Source organism: Trichechus manatus, unplaced genomic scaffold (assembly GCF_000243295.1).
Source record: "Trichechus manatus latirostris isolate Lorelei unplaced genomic scaffold, TriManLat1.0 scaffold00058, whole genome shotgun sequence".
NCBI lineage: Eukaryota > Metazoa > Chordata > Mammalia > Sirenia > Trichechidae > Trichechus > Trichechus manatus.
In genome coordinates, this window is record NW_004443994.1 from 8,942,703 (window position 1) to 8,960,732 (window position 18,030).

At 43.6% G+C, this 18,030-nt stretch overlaps 1 non-coding gene across 1 annotated transcript; it reads left to right on the plus strand.

The window, feature by feature from the left end:
* The first annotated feature begins 1,315 nt into the window (after positions 1-1,315).
* On the plus strand, positions 1,316-1,400 carry TRNAR-UCU (transfer RNA arginine (anticodon UCU)). The gene is given in 2 exon segments: positions 1,316-1,352; positions 1,365-1,400. It is a non-coding gene; the product is annotated as a tRNA-Arg (tRNA).
* Positions 1,401-18,030: the final 16,630 nt, after the last annotated feature.

Sequence of the window (18,030 nt, forward strand, 5' to 3'; positions counted from 1 at the left end):
TGGACTAGCCTAACCAAGGCGCCCAGCGGCAGTTCTGCAATTTCTACGTAGGCGGGGCTCGGAAAGCGGCAAGCTGATTGGACCGGGGAGGCAGGGGTCTTGCCTTGCAGCGACAGTTGCATAGCAACCACACTGTTTGTATTTAGATCGTCTATTTCGAGTGGCTTCGGGGTCTTTCTGTTGGAAATTAATAGGCCACTGAAAACCCCCAACAAACTACCCTTCTGTATCGTGGCTACCGCTCCTTTGCGAGCAGCAGCTCCAAACCCTCTGCCGGCCTTCTGGCTCGACCACCTCCCGCCTCCGCCCGCAGCCCCCGGGAAACCTTTTGGCCGCGCTCGGGCGCCCGCCCTCCGGCCGCACGCACCTAGCACACGCATGCTCCGAGCGCTCCGCACGCTCCCACGCGCGCTATCACTCTGAGGGGCGCGGCTGCTGTGTCCCGGCGGGCGGGCTTAGGGGCGGCTGTGCGGCGTCTCGGAGGCAGCTCGAGGCCCTCGGACAAGCTTTCGGAGGATGCTGGGGCGCGAGGCGCGGGGCGCGTCGTCCCCCTCAGTCCACCAGAGCCCGGATACCTCAGAAATTCGGCTCTGGGTCTGTGGGGAGCGAAATGCAACCCAAACACCATTTTACCGAATCTCGCGCAAATAAACACGCACAAGCACGCACACAGACATCGCGACGGCCTTGGCCGGCAGGTCCCGGAGGCGGGCGGCCAGCCCCAGGCGGCGAGGGAAGAACCCGGGGCCGAGAGGGGCCGCTGCCTACTCCTCGCAGCCCAAGTGGCCGCCGCTCGGGATCGGCCGCTAAAAGGTGCAACGTAAGTGCCGGCGTCACCGTCCGGCTTAACGGGCCAACGGCCGGCCTGGGGCCTCCGCCCTGTGTCCGGCATCGCTGGGGCCTGTGCCGGGCGGGACTGGCCGCCGGAGAGACCTGTTAGGCGGGGCGCTTGGGGCAGGAAGGGAGCCAAGGAAGAAAGAGAGCGGTCGTGATTTGCTCTGTGCAGTCAGGTACGGCGGCACCCGGGGCGGGCGGGAGACCGGGCCGCGGCTGTCCAGACCGAGCACCACCAGCTGGGACTCGGCGGACCTGCGGCTGCCTTTCGCTGGTCGGGCTCATCAGCCTCGTTAAGAGGGGGTAGCCAGGAGGACGGGCGCCTGCGGCCCGCGTCTGGGGGTGGCTGCCTCGTCTTCACTGTCCTGAACGAGGCGAGCAGGCGGGCCTCGGCAGCACAGACTACAGGACGGGTAGTAGGAAGGGCGTAGGGTAGTCGCCTCTGGCTTAATATAGCAGATGCGCGAAGGCTCCAACAGGTGGCTCCGTGGCGCAATGGATAGCGCATTGGACTTCTAGAGGCTGAAGGCATTCAAAGGTTCCGGGTTCGAGTCCCGGCGGAGTCGTAGCCCTTTTTCTCCCTTACAATTTATTTTCTATTCCCGTCATTTCTCCCCTTCTTCTCCTTTTCCTAAACAGTGTGACACGCCCCCATTCCCTGCTGTCTCTCCCCACTGCTTTTGGCTTCTTAGGCCCTTTCGTCTTTAGCCGCTCTCGCGGATTCCTCGCCTTCTCAGCTCCCTCAGGCCTCTCTACTAAAGGCCTGAGCCCAGCTGACTCCGGAACCGGATCCGGGTCCTGGGGAGAGCGGCCCCGGGCGGCGGCGACGGGGTCGGAAAGGAGGAAACAGCGAAGCGAGGCCTCGCCTTCTGGGTGTGGGCTGGGGTCCTCGATCCGCAGCTCTTTGCAGTTTCGGCCTAAAGGTGAACGCTGGGGAAGCTCAGATCCTGGGTGTTTGGGGAGAGCTGTCTCCACGCCCGGAGCATGACCGTGGCAGCTAGCGAGGGACGAGGGAAAAGGGACGAGAAACACACCTCACTCTGCGCTGTGCAGGCTGACTGCTTTTCCAGCCCAGAGGGCCTCAAAATCTGGACCCACCGGAATCGAAAGGGGGAGCCTGCCAAAAACGCAGATTTCTGGGCGTCACTCTGGGACTCAATTCAGTTGATCTGGGGTGGGGCCCAGGAATCTGCATTTCTGAGAAGAAAGTACCACCCCCCCGCTCCCCCGAAGTCCACTCTGGAACAGGAGGGCAGAAATTAAACTGCCTCTTTTTATCTCTTGATAACTCATAGCTTTGCACAAGATTAGGATTTTACCTCACTAAATGTGAATAAATGAATGAATGGAATTTTAAAAATTAATTTTAATGAACAAAACCGGTAATTCATGCAAAAGTACAAAATACGAAATGATTAAAAAAGATACAGGGACACACCTATGTTCATGGCAGCATTGTTCCCAATAGCAAAACGATGGAAACAACCTAGATGCCCATCAACAGATGAACGGGTAAACAAACTACGGTACATACACACAATGGAGTACTATGCAACGAGAAAGAACAATGATGAATCTCTGAAGCATCTCATAACATGGATGAAACTGGAGGACATTATGCTGAGTGAAATAAGTCAATCACAAAAGGACAAAATATTGTATGAGACCTCTATTGTAAAAACCCATGAAAAAGTTCACACACAAAATGTAACAATCTTTGTTGGTTACCAGGGATGGGAGGGTTGGGGGGGAAATACTAAATAGGCAATAGATAAGTGGTATCTTGGGTGAAGGGTGAGACAGTACACAATACAGGGGAAACTAGCACAACTTGTACAAGGAAAAGTCATGGAAGCTCCATAAACACATCCAAACTCCCTGACGGACTGAATTGCTGGGTGGAGGGCTGAGGTGACCATGGTCTCGGGAAACATTTAGCTCAATTGGCATAACACAGTTTATAAAGACAATGTTTTACATTCTACCTTGGTGAGTAGTGTCTGGGATCTTAAAAGCCTGTGAGTGGCCATCTAAGATACTCCACTGGTCTCATCCCTTCGGGAGCAAGGGAGAATGAAGAGAAGAGGATACAAGGAAAAGATTAGTCCGAAGGACTGATTGTCCACAGCTACCAAGGCCTCCACCGGACTGAGTCCAGTACAGCTAGATGGTGCCCGGCTACCACCACTGACTGCTCTGACCAGGATCACAACGGAGGGTTCTGGACAGAGCTGGAGAAGGATGTAGAACATAATTCTAACTCACAAAAAAAAAGACCAGATTTATTGGCCTAAAGGAGACTGGAGAAACCCTGAGAGTATGGCCCCCAGACACCCTTCTAGGTCAGTGGTGAAGTTATCTCCGAGGTTCACCGTTCATCCTGGGAGTGGACAGCCCCATAAAGCCAAATGAGACTAACGAGGTACAGGAGTCCAGTGACAAGGGCCAGAAGGCAGAAGGGGACAAGGAAGCTGGTGATAGGGAACCCAAGGTTGGGTAAGGATATTGTTGATGTGTTGTGAGATTGTTAACCATTGTCAGAGGGCAACATTTGTAGTAACTGTTAAATGAGAAACTATTTTGTTCTGTAAGCCTTCATCTTAAGTGAGAATAACAGCAGGATTGGAAGAGCGTAGTCAATGTCACTGAACTGTGCATGTAGAAATTTTTGAAATGGTGTATCTTTGGCTATGTGTATTTTCACCAAAAAAAAAAAGGTTGAGAAGCTAGAGGGTTGACATGTGGGGTTGTTAACCAATGTCATGAAACAATATGTGTACTACTGTTTCATGAGAAACTATTTGTTCTGTAAGTCTTCACCTGAAATACAATAAAAAAAAAAAAAAAGATACAGGGAAAAGGAAACATCCGCATTATTTCTATACTCCAGACTTGCAGTTCCCTCCCACAAGCTTTTTGTGATAGTGGTTTCTTGGAGATATTATCAGATTTGTTTTGTACACGAGTATTTTATGTATCTTTTGTCTGTATATTTGTTGATGTTATTGATATATGTGATACGTTTCCTTTTAAAAACACAATTGCTAGTATGTTGTACTTGCTTATTACACTTATTAATACATGTAGAGCTGCCTTGTTCCATTGTACATATGAATCATAATGATTTAACAGTCCCCAATAGTTGGACATTTAGGTGTCCAATATCTTCCTACACATGCAATGCTTCAGTGAATTTCCTTGTTCTTATATTATTGTACACAAGTGCAAGTATACCTGTAGGATAGGTTCCTAGGAAGTTGAATTGCTAGGTCAAAGATTTGTGCATTCTTAATCTGTGCATTCTTTAATAGATAGTGCCAAATTGCCGTCATAGAGAGTGTACCCAGTTTACTCTAACCAGCAATGTGCCTCTTTTCTCAAACAGTTAGAAAATGGTTTCTAATTGTAGTTTTAATTCATGACTCTTATGAGTGAAGCCAAACATTTTTTCATATGTATAATGATTTGTATTTCCTCTTCTGTGATCTATCTGTGTCTGATTTTTGCTCATTTTTTTATTGTTTTGGTCATTTTCTTATTAGTTTGTAAGGAAACCAGCCCTTTTTTGTGATATGTGTTACAGTTATTCTTTCCCATTTGTTATGTGTCTTTATTTTGTTTGTTTTCTGTTTTACAGAAATTCATATAATTGGATTTATCAATCTTTTCTTTTATGGCTTCTAGGTTTGGAGTCAGGGAGTCCTGGAGGCGCAGCAGTTAAGTGCTCAGCTGCTAACTGAAAGGTAGATGGTTTGAACCCACCAGCCACTCTGCGAGAGAAAGATGTGGCAGCCTGCTTCCATGAAGATTTACAACCTTGGAAACCTATGGAAACCCAGTTCTACTCTGTCCTGTAGGGCTGGGATTGACTCGACGGCAGTGGGTTTAGATTTGTTGCTTTAGGTTTGGGATCATACTGTGCTCAGATTATTAAATAATTTCCTCATGTTTTATTTTAGTGCTTTTACAGTTTTATTTTTACATTTAAATCTTTGCTCCATTAGGAATGTATTTTTGTATAGGGAGCGAAGTGGGAGTTTTGTCCCAGGATCACTGATAATGAACAATACTCCTTTTCTACACTAATTTGAAATGCCACCTTTATCACTTTCTGTATTCCCATATGCATTTGAGTTTCTGGATTCTCTATTCTATTCCATTCATCTGTTTTAATTCTGATTCTCCAGAACTGCTGTTTTAATACCTAGCAGGACTAGTTCTCCCTCATAACTCCTTTTTTTCTTAAGATTTTTTCTCTTGCCTATTCTTGAAGTATTATTTTTCCTGTATTATAATAGTACTTATTATATACCAGGTAGTATTCTAAGTGTTTTATGCATTTTAATGCATCTAATTCTCTTGCTAACCCTACCAGGTAGGTATTACTATCACCTTTCAAAGAAGAGGCATCTGAGATGCAGAGAGGTTAAGTAACTTGTCCAAGGCCACACAGCTAGTTAGTGAGCCTGTATGCAAACCCCAGAAGGCTGTGTCTATGGGTAAAAGCACAATTCTGCATTGCCTTTCTACATGAGCTTTAGTTACAGCTAGTCTGACTCTGATCTTAGGAGGTATTTTTATTGAGGTCATGTTGTATTTATAGATTAATATAGAGAGAGTTGAACTAATTATGATGTTAAGTCTTAGTTACAATGCTGTTAAGAGTATGATATGCTGTTAAGAGCAGGGGGGCAAAAGGAGAACAACTGTGCCTCTCCATTTGTACAGCCCTTATTCTGTGGTCTTCAGGAGCATGTTAAAGTTTTCTTCATATAGATCTTGGCCTTTTTTATTAACTTTATTCCTAGACAGTGTATCATTTTCTTGAGATCTTTTCTTCTGTTACATTTTCTAAGTTGTTATCGTTTTTATATGTGGAGGCTTTTGATGTTTTAAATAATAATTTTATATCCAACCATTTTATTGAATTATCTTACTATTTAAAATAGTTTTTCAGTTCAAAGCCACTTCACACCTGCTTACCTTACCTGTCACCGTTGAGTCGATTCCAACTCATAGCAACCCTATAGGACAGAGTAGAACTGCTCCATAGGGTTTCCAAGGCTGTAAATCTTTACAGAAGCAGACTGCCACGTCTTTTACTTGCAGAATGGCTGGTGGGTTCAAACTGTCGACCTTTCGGTTATCAGCCAAGCGCTTTAACCACTGCACCACCAGCACTCCTGTTCACAACCAATAGGATAGTTATAATAAAAAAGATAGTCAATAAAGAGTGTTGGCAAGGATGTGGAGAAATCGAAATCTTCATACACTACTAGTAGGAATGTAAAATGGTGCAGCAGCTTTGGAAAACAGTCTGACAGTTCCTCAAAAGGTTAAACATAGAATTACCATATGGCCCAGCAATTCTACTCCTAGTCCATACCTAAGAGAATTGAAAACATATGTCCACATAAAAACTTCTACACGAATGTTCATAGCAGCACTATTCATAATAGCTAAAACTGGAAACAACCCAAATGTCCATCAACTGATGAATGGATAAACAAAATGTGGTATTTCCATACAATGGAATATTATTCAGCAATTAAAAGAAATGGAGCAGTGATTCATGCTGCAACATGGATAAACCTGAAAACATTATGCTAAGTGAAAGACGTCAGTCACAGCAGGCTATATATTGTTTGATTCCATTTATATAAAGTGTCCAGAATAGACAATTCCATAGAAACAAGCAGATTAGCGGTTGCCAGGTACTGGGGGAAAAGGTAATGTGGAATGACTACTAATGAGTACAGACTGTTTTTAGGAGGTAATTAAAATATTCTGGAATTAATGTTCAGGGTCTTATAACTTTGTGAATATACAAAAATAAAACTGAATTGTACACTTTAATATGAATTTAATGGTATGTGAATTACATCTCAAAGAAAAGAAAAAATAGATTTTCAGTTGACTTAGTTGTGTTTTCTGAAAATTTATCATCCACAAATAATAATGATAATTTTACCTTCTCCTTTCTAATTTTTATGCCTCACATTATACCACCAGAAAATACTAAGTAATTTTTTGTGATAGTGATGATAGTGGGTGTGATGGTTAAGATTGTGTGTCAACTTGACTGGGCCATGATTCTCAGTGTTTATAGGTGATCACCCCCAGAATGTGATCTGCTGTGAGTAGCCAGTCAGTTGAAAGGGAGTTTCCTTGGGCGTGTGGCCTGCATCTGAATATAAGTGGACATTCTGGCTTTTGCCTACTCTGGATCCTGCAGCTGCCTCCTGTTTGTCTGACCTCCAGTTCTTGGGACTTGAGCTAGCAGCTTATCTGCCAGTCTTGGGATTCATTGATCTTCACAGCCTATGAACTAGAGCCCTGCTCTGTGACCTGCCTATCTTGGGTTTGCCAGCCCCTGCAGCTACATGAAAAGAGAAGCCTTGCAATCGTGCCTGCCAGTCTTGGGATCTGTTGTTCTTCACAGCCTGTGAGCAAGAGCCTTGCTCGCTGACCTGCAGATCTTGGGTTCACCAGCCCCTGCGGCTCTGTGAATTAAGAGAAGCCTCTATCCTGATCCATGGACTTGAGACGTTCCAGCCTCTACAATCACATGAGCCGTTTCCTTGATATAAATCTATATATGTATATATGTATTTATACGCTTTACTGGTTTTGCTTCTCTAGAGAACCCAGCCTAAGACAGTGGGCATCCTTTTCTTTTCCTGACTACTATAGGAATGCTTCTCCACTAAGTATGGATTGGCATACACATGCAAACACACACATTTTATCACATTAAGAAAATATCTATATTTGGCAATAATCTGTGGAAATTTTTCTCCTTTGATCTATTAATATTGTGCATTATATTATCAGATTTTTCTAATATTCAACCTTCTTGCATTCCTGAAATGAATCTCACTTGGTTGTGGTATGTATTTTAATATTCCCATATTTTGCAATTTTTTAATATAAAAATTGACATATAATTATCTACTATAAAATCAATTGCAAATGCAGCATTGTTTGTAAGGACTCCAAACTGGAAATAATCTAGATGTCTATCAGTAATGGTCTGTTTGAGTAGATTCTGCTGGAGCCGTATAATTGAACATAACACAGACCTTTAAAAACTGAGGAGTGTTGCTGTTGTTAGGTACCATCGAGTCGGTTCCGACTCATAGGGACCCTGTGTACAACAGAATGAAACACTGCTCAGTCCTACAACGTCCCCATAATCATTTGAGCCCATTGTTGCAGCCACTCTGTCAGTCCATCTCCTTGAGGGTCTTCCTCTTTTTCACTGACCCTCTACCAAGCATAATGTCCTTCTCCAGGGACTGGTCCCTCCTGGTAACATGTCCAAAGTACATAAGACGAAGTCTCACCGTCCTCACTTCCAAGGAGCTCTCCGGCTGTACTTCTTCCAAGACATATTTGTTTGTTCTTCTGGTAGTCCATTCTGTATTAGGTATTCTTCACCAGCACCATAATTCAAATGCATCAACTCTTCTTCAGTCTTCCTTATTGTCTAGCTTTCACATGCATGTAAGGCGATTTAAAATACCATGGCTTGGGTCAGGTACCCCTTAGTCCTCATGGTGACACCATTGCTTTTCAACACTTTAAAGAGGTCTTTTGCAGCAGATTTGCCCATTGCAATACGTCATGTGATTTCTTGGCTGCTGCTTCCCTGGACGTTGATAGTGGATACAAGTAAAATGAAACCAAAAATTTCAGTATTTTCTCTGTTTATCATAATGTTGCTTATTGGTCTAGTTGTGAGTATTTTTGTTTTCTTTATGTTAAGGTGTAATCCATACTGAAGGCTGTGGTCTTTGATCTTCACCAGTAAGTGCTTCAAGTTCTCTTCACTTTCAGCAAGCAGGGTTTTGTCATCTGCATATCGCAGGTTGTTAATGAGTCTTCCTCCAATCCTGATGCTGCATTCTTCTTCATATAGCTCAGCTTCTAGGATTATTTGCGCAGTATACAGATTGAATAAGTATGGTGAAAGAATACAACCCTGATGCACACCTTTCCTGACTTTGAACCACGAACTATCCCCTTGTTCTGTTCGAATGACTGCCTCTTGATCTATGTATAGGTTCCACATGAGCACAATTAAGTGCCCTGGAATCCCCATTCTGTGCAATGTTATCCATAATTTGTTATAATCCACACAGTTGAATGCCTTTGCATAGTCAATAAAACATAGGTAAACATCTTTCTGGTATTCTCTGCTTTCAGCCAGGATCCATCTGACATCAGCAGTAATATCCCTGGTTCCACATCCTCTTCTGAATCCAGCTTGAATTTCTGGCAGTTCCCTGTTGATGTACTGCTGGAGCTGCTTTTGAATGATCTTCAGCAAAATTTTACTTGTGTATGATATTAATGATATTGTTCAATAATTTCTGCATTTGGTTGGATCACCTTTCTTTGGAATAGGCATAAATAAACATCTCTTCCAGTTGGTTGGCCAGGTAGCTGTCTTCCAAATTTCTTGGCATAGACGAGTGAGCACTTCCAGCACTGCATCCATTTGTTAAAACATCTCAATTGGTATTCTGTCAGTTCCTGGAGCCTTGTTTTTCACCAATGCCTTCAGTGCAGGTTGGACTTCTTCCTTCAGTACCCTTGGTTCTTGAACATGGGCTGCCTCCTGAAATGGTTGAATGTCGACCAATTCTTTCTGATACAGTGACTGTATTCCTTCCATCTTCTGTTGCTTCCTGTGTTGTTCAGTTTTTTTTGCTCTTAGAATCTTTCAGTATTGGAACTCAAGGCTTGAATTTTTTGTTCAGTGCTTTCAGCTTGAGAAATGCTGAGTGTGTTCTTCCCTTTTGGTTTTGTAACTTCAGGTCTTTACACAGTTCATTATACTACTTTGTCTTCTCGAGCCACCCTTTGAAATCTTTTGTTCAACTCTCTTGTTTCGTCATTTCTTCTGTTCGCTGTAGCCACTCTACATTCAAGAGCAAATTTCAGAGTCTTTTCTGACATCCGTTTTGGTCTTTTCTTTCTTTCTTGTCTTTTTAATGACCTTTTGCTTTCTTCATGTATGATGTCCTTGGTGTCATCCCACAACTCTTCTGGTCTTCGGTCGTTAGTGTTTAATGCGTCAAATCTATTCTTGAGATGGTCTCTAAATTCATGTAGGATATACTTAAAATTGTACTTTGGCTCTCATGGACTTGCTTGAATTTTCTTCAGCTTCAACTTAAACTTGCATATGAGCAATCGATGGTCTGTTCCACAGTCGATCCCTGACCTTGTTCTGACTGATGATATTGAGTTTCTCCATAGTCTCTTTCCACAAATGTAGTCGATTAGATTCCTATGTATTCTATCTGGTAAATGTGTAAAGTTGCCATTTATGTTGTTGAAAAAGAGGTATTTCGAGTGAATAAGTCATTGGTCTTGTAAAATTTTATCACTTGATCTCAGGCATCATTTCTATCACCAAAACCATATTTTCCAACTACTGATCCTTCTTCTTTGTTTCCAACTTTCCCATTCCAGTCACCAATAATTATCAATGCATCTTGATTGCATGTTTGATCAATTTCAGACTGCAGAAGTTGGTAAAAATCTTTAATTTCTTCATCTGTGTCAGACCTTTAAGAAATGAGGAATACACACACACACACACACACACACACACACACACACAGTCATCCACCACATAATGTCTGTTGAGGCAATGTCCAACCACATATATGTCCGTGGTCCCATAAGATTATAATACAGTTCAGAAATCTCGATCAGTGATCGGGAGGTAGCAGACGTAACCGGACATAGTGAACGCAACTGCTTCCCGCAGGCAAAATGTGTTTCTTAGTCATCTAGTGCTGCTATAACAGAAATAACCACAAGTGGATGGCTTTAACAAAGAGAAATTTATTTCTTCACAGTAAAGTAGGCTGGAAGTCCAAACTCAGGGCATCAGCTCCGGGGAAAGGCTTTCTGTCTCTGTCGGCCTTCTGTCAGTCTTCACCCGGACTAGGAGCTTCTCCGCACAGGGACCCCAGTTCCAAAGGACACACTCTGCTCCTGGCACTGCTTTCTTGGTGGTATGAGGTCCCCCTCTCTGCTCACTTCCTTTTCATTTTTATCTCTTAAGAGAGAAATGGTGGTGCAGGCTACACCCCAGGGAAACTCCCTTTACATTGGATCAGGCATGTGACCTGAGTAAGGGTATTACAATCCCACCATAATCCTCTTTAACATAAAATGACAATCACAAAATGGAGGACAACCACACAGTACTTGGAATCATGGCCTAACCAAGTTGACAAATATTTTTGGGGGACACAGTTCAATCCATGACAATGTGTATCTTATGTCTCTTTGCCCAGTCAATGCTGGGGGTGGGGTGGTGACTCACACCACTTCTCCTGAGGCTGCAGGGTCTTCTTGGGGGTCATTGTACACCTGGAACCCACGTGGAGCTTCCCAGCAACCCCAAGCAGTGAATAGTGGGCCCCACCATGGGCACCAGGCATCCAGGAGGACACATGGGTGCTGGGGCACTGGGCAGTGGGAGGCTCCCAGCACCATTCAGGGTTGGAGGTCTGAGCCAGAACCCAGATTCTGGGTGAGCAGGTGGATGCCCAAGTGTTCAGATGCTGAGAGCTGTCAGTTGGGTGACCTGGCAAGACCCAAGGCCTTGGAAGGACAGATGGTCATCTGAGGTTTGAGCAGGGAACCCCCAGGCATCTGAGCAGGAGGAGGTGTCTGGTACTGCCAGGCGTATAATGGTACAGTACATATATAACCTGTATTACCTTGCCAGATACATTAGCTGAAATACAATACTGTATGTGTTCAGTATCTTGGTTATTTAATCAATACAAGTACACTACAGTATCCTATATAGGTTTACTAAATATATAATACTATGTTTGCACAATGTCCAAATCATGTTATGTCGTATTTCACAGAATGTATAGTGAACGTTAAGTGACACATGACTGTTTATATATACAGTGAAACCTATGAGAGCCGGAACTCGACAGGACTGCCTTGTTTTTCCAAGTCTCACAAGTTTTTCACCTTTGACAGGGTACAATCTTACCACTTTCCTATCACTATTAGTGGAATATTTGAATTTTCCTTCTCTGACAGGTTTCTGCCTTACACAGGTTCCGGCTTTCACAGGTTTTATAGTATATATATTGCTATGGAAAAATATCCAAGATTTATTATATGAAAAAAGCTGAAATTTATTATATTAAAGCAAATGAGTATATTAAATATGATTATATTTGTGTTAAATAATGTTAATTATGTTAATGTTAATACACTTTAACATACATATGTTGTTAGGTACAGTTGGGTCAATTCTGACTCATGTGACCCTACATACAACAGAACGAAACACTGCCAGGTCCCATGCCATCCTCACAATCATTGCTATGTTTGAGCCCATTGTTGCAGCCATTGTGTCACTCCACCTGGTTAAGGGTCTTCCTCTTTTTTGCTGACCCTCTACCAAGAATGATGTCCTTCTCCAGGGACTGGTCCGCCCTGATAACATGTCCAAAGTATGTAAGTCAAAGTCTCACCCTACTCACTTCTAAGGAGCATTCTTGCTGTACTTCTTCCGACAGATTTGTTTGTTCTTCTGGCAGTCCATGGTACCTTCAATATTCTTCACTAGCACCATAATTCAAAGGTGTCAATTCATCTTTGGTCTTCCTTATTCATTGTCCAGCTTTCACATGCAGATGAGGCAATTGAAAATACCATGATTTGGGTCAGGCGCTGTCTTATTTATCTAGTGCTGCCATAACAGAAATAACACAAGTGGATGGCTTTAACAAAGAGAAATTTATTTCTTCACAGTAAAGTAGGCTAAAAGTCCAAATTCAAGGGGTCAGCTCCAGGGGAAGACTTTCTCTTTCTGTTGACCTTCTCATCAATCTTCTCCTGGACTAGGAGCTTCTCCGCACAGGGACTCTGGGTCCAAAGCACTCCCCGCACTGCTTTCTTGGTGGTATGAGGTCCCCCTGTTTCTCTGCTCGCTTCTGTCTTTTATATCTCAAGAGATTGCCTCAAGACACAATCCAATCTTGTAGATTGACTCCTGCTTCACTAATGCAACTGCTGCCCATCCTCCCTCATTAACATCATAAAGGCAGGATTTACAATAAATAGGAAAATCACACAATACCTGGAATCATGGCCCAGCCAAATTGATACACACTTTTTTGGGGGGACATAATTCAGTCCATGACAGGTGCACCTTAGTCCTCATGGTGACATCTTTGCTTTTCAACACTTTAAAGAGGTCTTTTGCAGCAGATTTGCCCAATGCAAAATGCCATTTGATTTCTTGACTGCTACTTCCATGGGTGTTGATTGCAGATCCAAGTAAAATGAAATCCTTGACAATTTCAATATTTGCTTATCATGATGTTGCTTATTGGTCACATTTTGAAGATTTTTGTTTGCTTTAAGTTGAGGTGTAATCCATACTGTGTACATAAGCTTTAATATACATTATAAGCCTAAAAATGTATATTGATTATTGTGATTGTGTAGGCATAGAAAATTTTTGGAAGGATATACAAATGGTGGAGCCCTGGTGGTGCAGTGGTTAAGAGCTTGGCTGCTAACTAAAAGATCAGCAGTTTGAATCCACCACTTGCTCCTTGGAAACCCTATGGGGCAGTTCTTCTCTGTCCTATAGGGGTGCTATGAGTTGGAATCAACTCGATGGCGACAGGTAGGTAGGTAATACAGATGGTTAACTGGTGTTTAGATCTACCATCTTCCACCACCCTTTCCATATTCCCTTTACCCTCAGAAAGTACCTCAGCAGGTTGTGGTTCTTTGCCTGGTGGGGTGATCCGAATCTTCATTCCTGAAGGGTCTGGGCCATTAGTTGTCATGTCAGATTGAGTTGCTGTAGTTTTCCATTGACTTTAATCACAGGCCATGGTAGCACTGACAGATGCCCTAAGAGATCTCCTGTATTCCAGACATATTTTTTTTTTACCTCCATTATGCAACAGCAATCTGATTTCCCCTTGGTAGTCAGGTAATAACACCAGCTAATATGATAATTCCCTCCTTTGCCTGTTGATCCAGAGGAATGAGGAGCCCAAAGTGGCCAGGTGGCATTTTTAATTCCAGTTCAAAGGAATCCATGTTGTGTCTCCAGGTGGGAACATTCCTCCTTTTGTAAGTACGACCTCTAGACCCACAGAGCATAGGGTTATGGGGACAGGAAGCAAAAATTTTGCAAGTGGGTCACTAGGGGTAATAATGAGTGGTGCCACTCCCATCTCCACCCCTTGATTCCTGGAACCATGAATCCTGGGTATGGGAGAAACAGCACCATATATTGAGTGCTGGTTTAGAGCATATACAGCTTCCTGGAGAACACTGCCCCAGCCCTACAAAGTGTTGCTACCTCGCTAGAACCATAATTGTGTCTTTAGAAGACCATTACATCATTCTATCTAGCCAGCTGCTTCAGGATGATGGAGAACTTGTTAAGACCAGTGAATTCCATGAGCATGGATCCATTGCCATACTTCATTTGCTGTGAAGTGAGTCTCTTGATCCGAAGTGATGCTGTGTGGGATACCATGACAGTGGATAAGGCATTTTTTGAGGTATTGTGTGCAGGAAAGGCAAATCCATATCCAGAGAAAGTGTCTATCTCAGTAAGAAGGAAACTCTTCCCTTTCCATGGTGGAAGTGGTCCAATGTAATAACCTGCCACCAGGCTGCTGGCTGATCACCTCAAGGAATGGTGTCATATCAGGGACTCAGTGTTAGTTTCTGCTGCTGGCAGACTGGGCATTCAGCAGTTGCTGTGGCCATGTCAGCCTTGGTGAGTGGAGGTTCATGCTGCTGGGCCCATGCATAACCTCCATCCCTGCCACCATGGCCACTTTGTTCACGAGCCCATTGAGCAATGATGGGAGTGGCTGGGGAAAGAGGATGACTGGTTTCCACAGAACACATTATCCTATCCACTTGATTGTTAAAATCCTTCTCTGCCGAGGTCACTCTTTGGTGAGCATTCACATGAGACACAAATATCTTCACTTCTTTGGTCATTCAGAGAGGCCTATCCACATACCTCTTCCCCATACCTCCTTATCACCAATATTTCAGTCGTGTTCTTTCTAAGTCCCTGACCTTCCAGCCAAACCATTGGCCACACCCCATGAATCAGTGTACAGTCACATATCTGGCCATTTCTCCTTCCAAGCAAAGTGAACAACCAGGTGCATTGCTTGAAGTTCTGCCCATTGGGGGAATTTTCCTTCACCACTGTCCTTCAAGGAGGTCCCAGAAAGGGACTGCAGTGCTTCTACTGTCTACTTTCAAGTGGTGCCTGCATATAGAACTATCTGTAAACCAGGCACAAGTTTTCTCTTCCTCAGTCAGTTGATCATAAGGAACTCCCATGAGGCCATAGGTGAAGACTGGGAAAGGGCAGGTAATGTGACAGGAGTAGAGACCATGGGCATCCTCACGCAACTTACTTGTGCCTTCAGGTTCTGCTCAAGCCTGATCCTGTATATACCACTTACGTTTAATGATAGAGTGCTGCTGTGCACATCAGGCTTTATGACTCTGTGGGTCAGACAACACTCAGTTCATGATGGGCAGCTCAGGCCACATGATAACTTGGTGACCCATGGTTAAGCGTTCAGTATCAGTACTAAGTCCCAGTAACAAGCCAAAAGCTGTTTCTCAAAAGGAGAGTAGTTATCTGTAGAGGATGACAGGGCTTTGCTCCAAAATCCTAAGGGTCTACGCTGTGTTTCACCAATAGGGGCATGCCAAAGACTACAAACAGCATCTCTGCCACTGACACTTCAAACACCATTGGATCAACCAGATCATATGGTCCAAGTGGCAGAGCCGCTTGCACGGCAGCCTGAACCTGTTACAGAGCCTTCTCTTATTCTGGACCCACTCAAAACTAGCAGCTTTTTGAGTCATTTGATAAATAGGCCAGAGTAGCACACCCAAATGAGAGATGTGTTGCCCCCAGAATCCAAAGAAGCCCGCCAGGCATTGTGCCTCATTTTTAGTTGTAGGAGCAGCCAGATGTAACAATTTATCCTTCACTTTAGAAGGAATATCTCAACATTCCCCACACCACTGGACCCCTAGAAATTTCACTGAAGTAGAAGGTGCCTGAATTTTTGTGTGACTGATATGCCATCCTCTGGCATGCAAATGTTTTACCAATAAGTCCAGAGTCATTGACACTTCTTACTAAGTCCAATCAGTATAATGTCATCAATGTAATGGTCCAGTGTGACATTTTGTGGAAGGGAAAGGCAATCAAGGTTTCTGCAGACTGAATTATGACATACAGCTGGAGCGTTGATATAGCCGAGGTAAGACAGTGAATGTGTATTGCTGGCCTTGTCAGTTAAAGGCAAACTGCTTCTCATGTTCCTTCAAAACTGGCAATATCTCAGACAAAGACTCTTCAGGCACAGCTGGGTTAATCTCATCACATGGAGGGGGAAGGGATAATGATTTTACTGGGGAGGGTGGCTTAGCAGATAAAGATGGCGTGATCCTTTCATATGGGAGCAAGAAGGCTGTTTCTATTAGCAAGAGTGATTCAACAGAATTTATGGGCTCAGTGTCGTCAGCTTCTTGATTATCTGCCCACATGTTCTCATCTCGTTTCAGGATCCCATTTTTTCCCAATCAGTGCCATCACTTTAACTTCAGACACCATTCGAGGTTGGGAATTCAATTGGTGTTGTAATTCAGCAACATTTATGATAAGACTCTGGGTTTGGTTTTCAGCGATGTCAGCTCTGTTACTACAAGAAATGAGGCTGTCTTTCAGGGCATAAGTGGCAACTTTCAATTATTTTATGCAGCACTTGAGCTGTGACTCTGAAGCCTTAAGCTCATCTGTTTCAGCACTTTGTCTAGTGAAAGTAGGACCAACCAGCTTCCTTGTACTTCTCATTCTGACAGAATTGTAGAAAAGTATCAAACATGTGACCACCCAGAGCCTTGCTTCTCACCAATACTTGATCTATTTGTGGTGATGCTTTGCATATTGCCACTTCATGCCATGGGTTAGCAGTGCCCTCTTTGTTACTGGAGGCACAGTCATCAGCACATTTACAACTTGTCAGACTTGAGAACCAATTTAGAAAACTCATCCTTCCAATTTTGCTTCTTTACAACCAGTACCAAGTATCTTAGGCTGGGTTCCCTAGAGAAGCAAAACCAGTGAAGTGTATACATACATACACATGTACATATATATGTGTGTGTGTGTGTGTGTGTGTATGTGTGTGTATATGTATATACACATACATACGTACAGAGAAATTTATCTCAAGGAAATGGCTCACATGGTTGTAAAGGCTGGCAAGTCCCAAGTCTGTGGGTCAAGCTGGAGGTTTCCCCTGACTCATGTAGCTGCAGGTGCTGACAAACCTAAGACTGGCAGGCAATATGGCAGGCAGCTGGCTTAAGTCCCAAGAACCAGAGATCAGATGATAGACCAGATGCAGGATCCAGACCAAGCAAGTAAGTTTTGCCAGAACATCCATATATATATTGGATACAGGTCACACCCCCGAGGAAACCTCCTTTACAACTGATTGGCTGATCACATCATGGAGGATGACTACATCATTACATAACTGCCAAACCACTGAGAATCATGGCCCAGCCAAGTTGACACACAGCCTTAACCATCATAGCAACCTTAACAATACTTACCCATAAGGATTTTTCTCGACTTGATTTAACAGACATTTATTGGCCTTTCGTACTCTGTGCTGAGTCTCGGTGATAAATAAGCCCATCAGGAGCCCACTTGTTAAGCACCTCTAGGAGCTTCTCCTATTAAGAATGGAGAAACATATAAACATGTTTTTGAAAAATCTCTTTACAGAGTAATTCAAACAGATACCATATCCTAAGGTCTTGCACACCATGTTAAGGAGTGTGGACTTTACCCTGAAGGCATTGGGAAACCACTGAAAAGTTATTAGCTGAGAAGTGTAGGATTAGATGTGTGTTTTGTGTCCCCCCTGGCTGCAATGTTGGTAACAGGGTGGAAATCAAAAGACGAGTTTAGGTGCAGTTGGAATCATCTAGGTAAGAGAATGATGAGGGCTGAGACTAGGGAGGTGGTTTGGAGAGTGGGACAAGTATACAGATTGGAGAGACTTCAAGAGAGGCAGAATTGATGGGACTTGATAAATTAAGGGATATCGA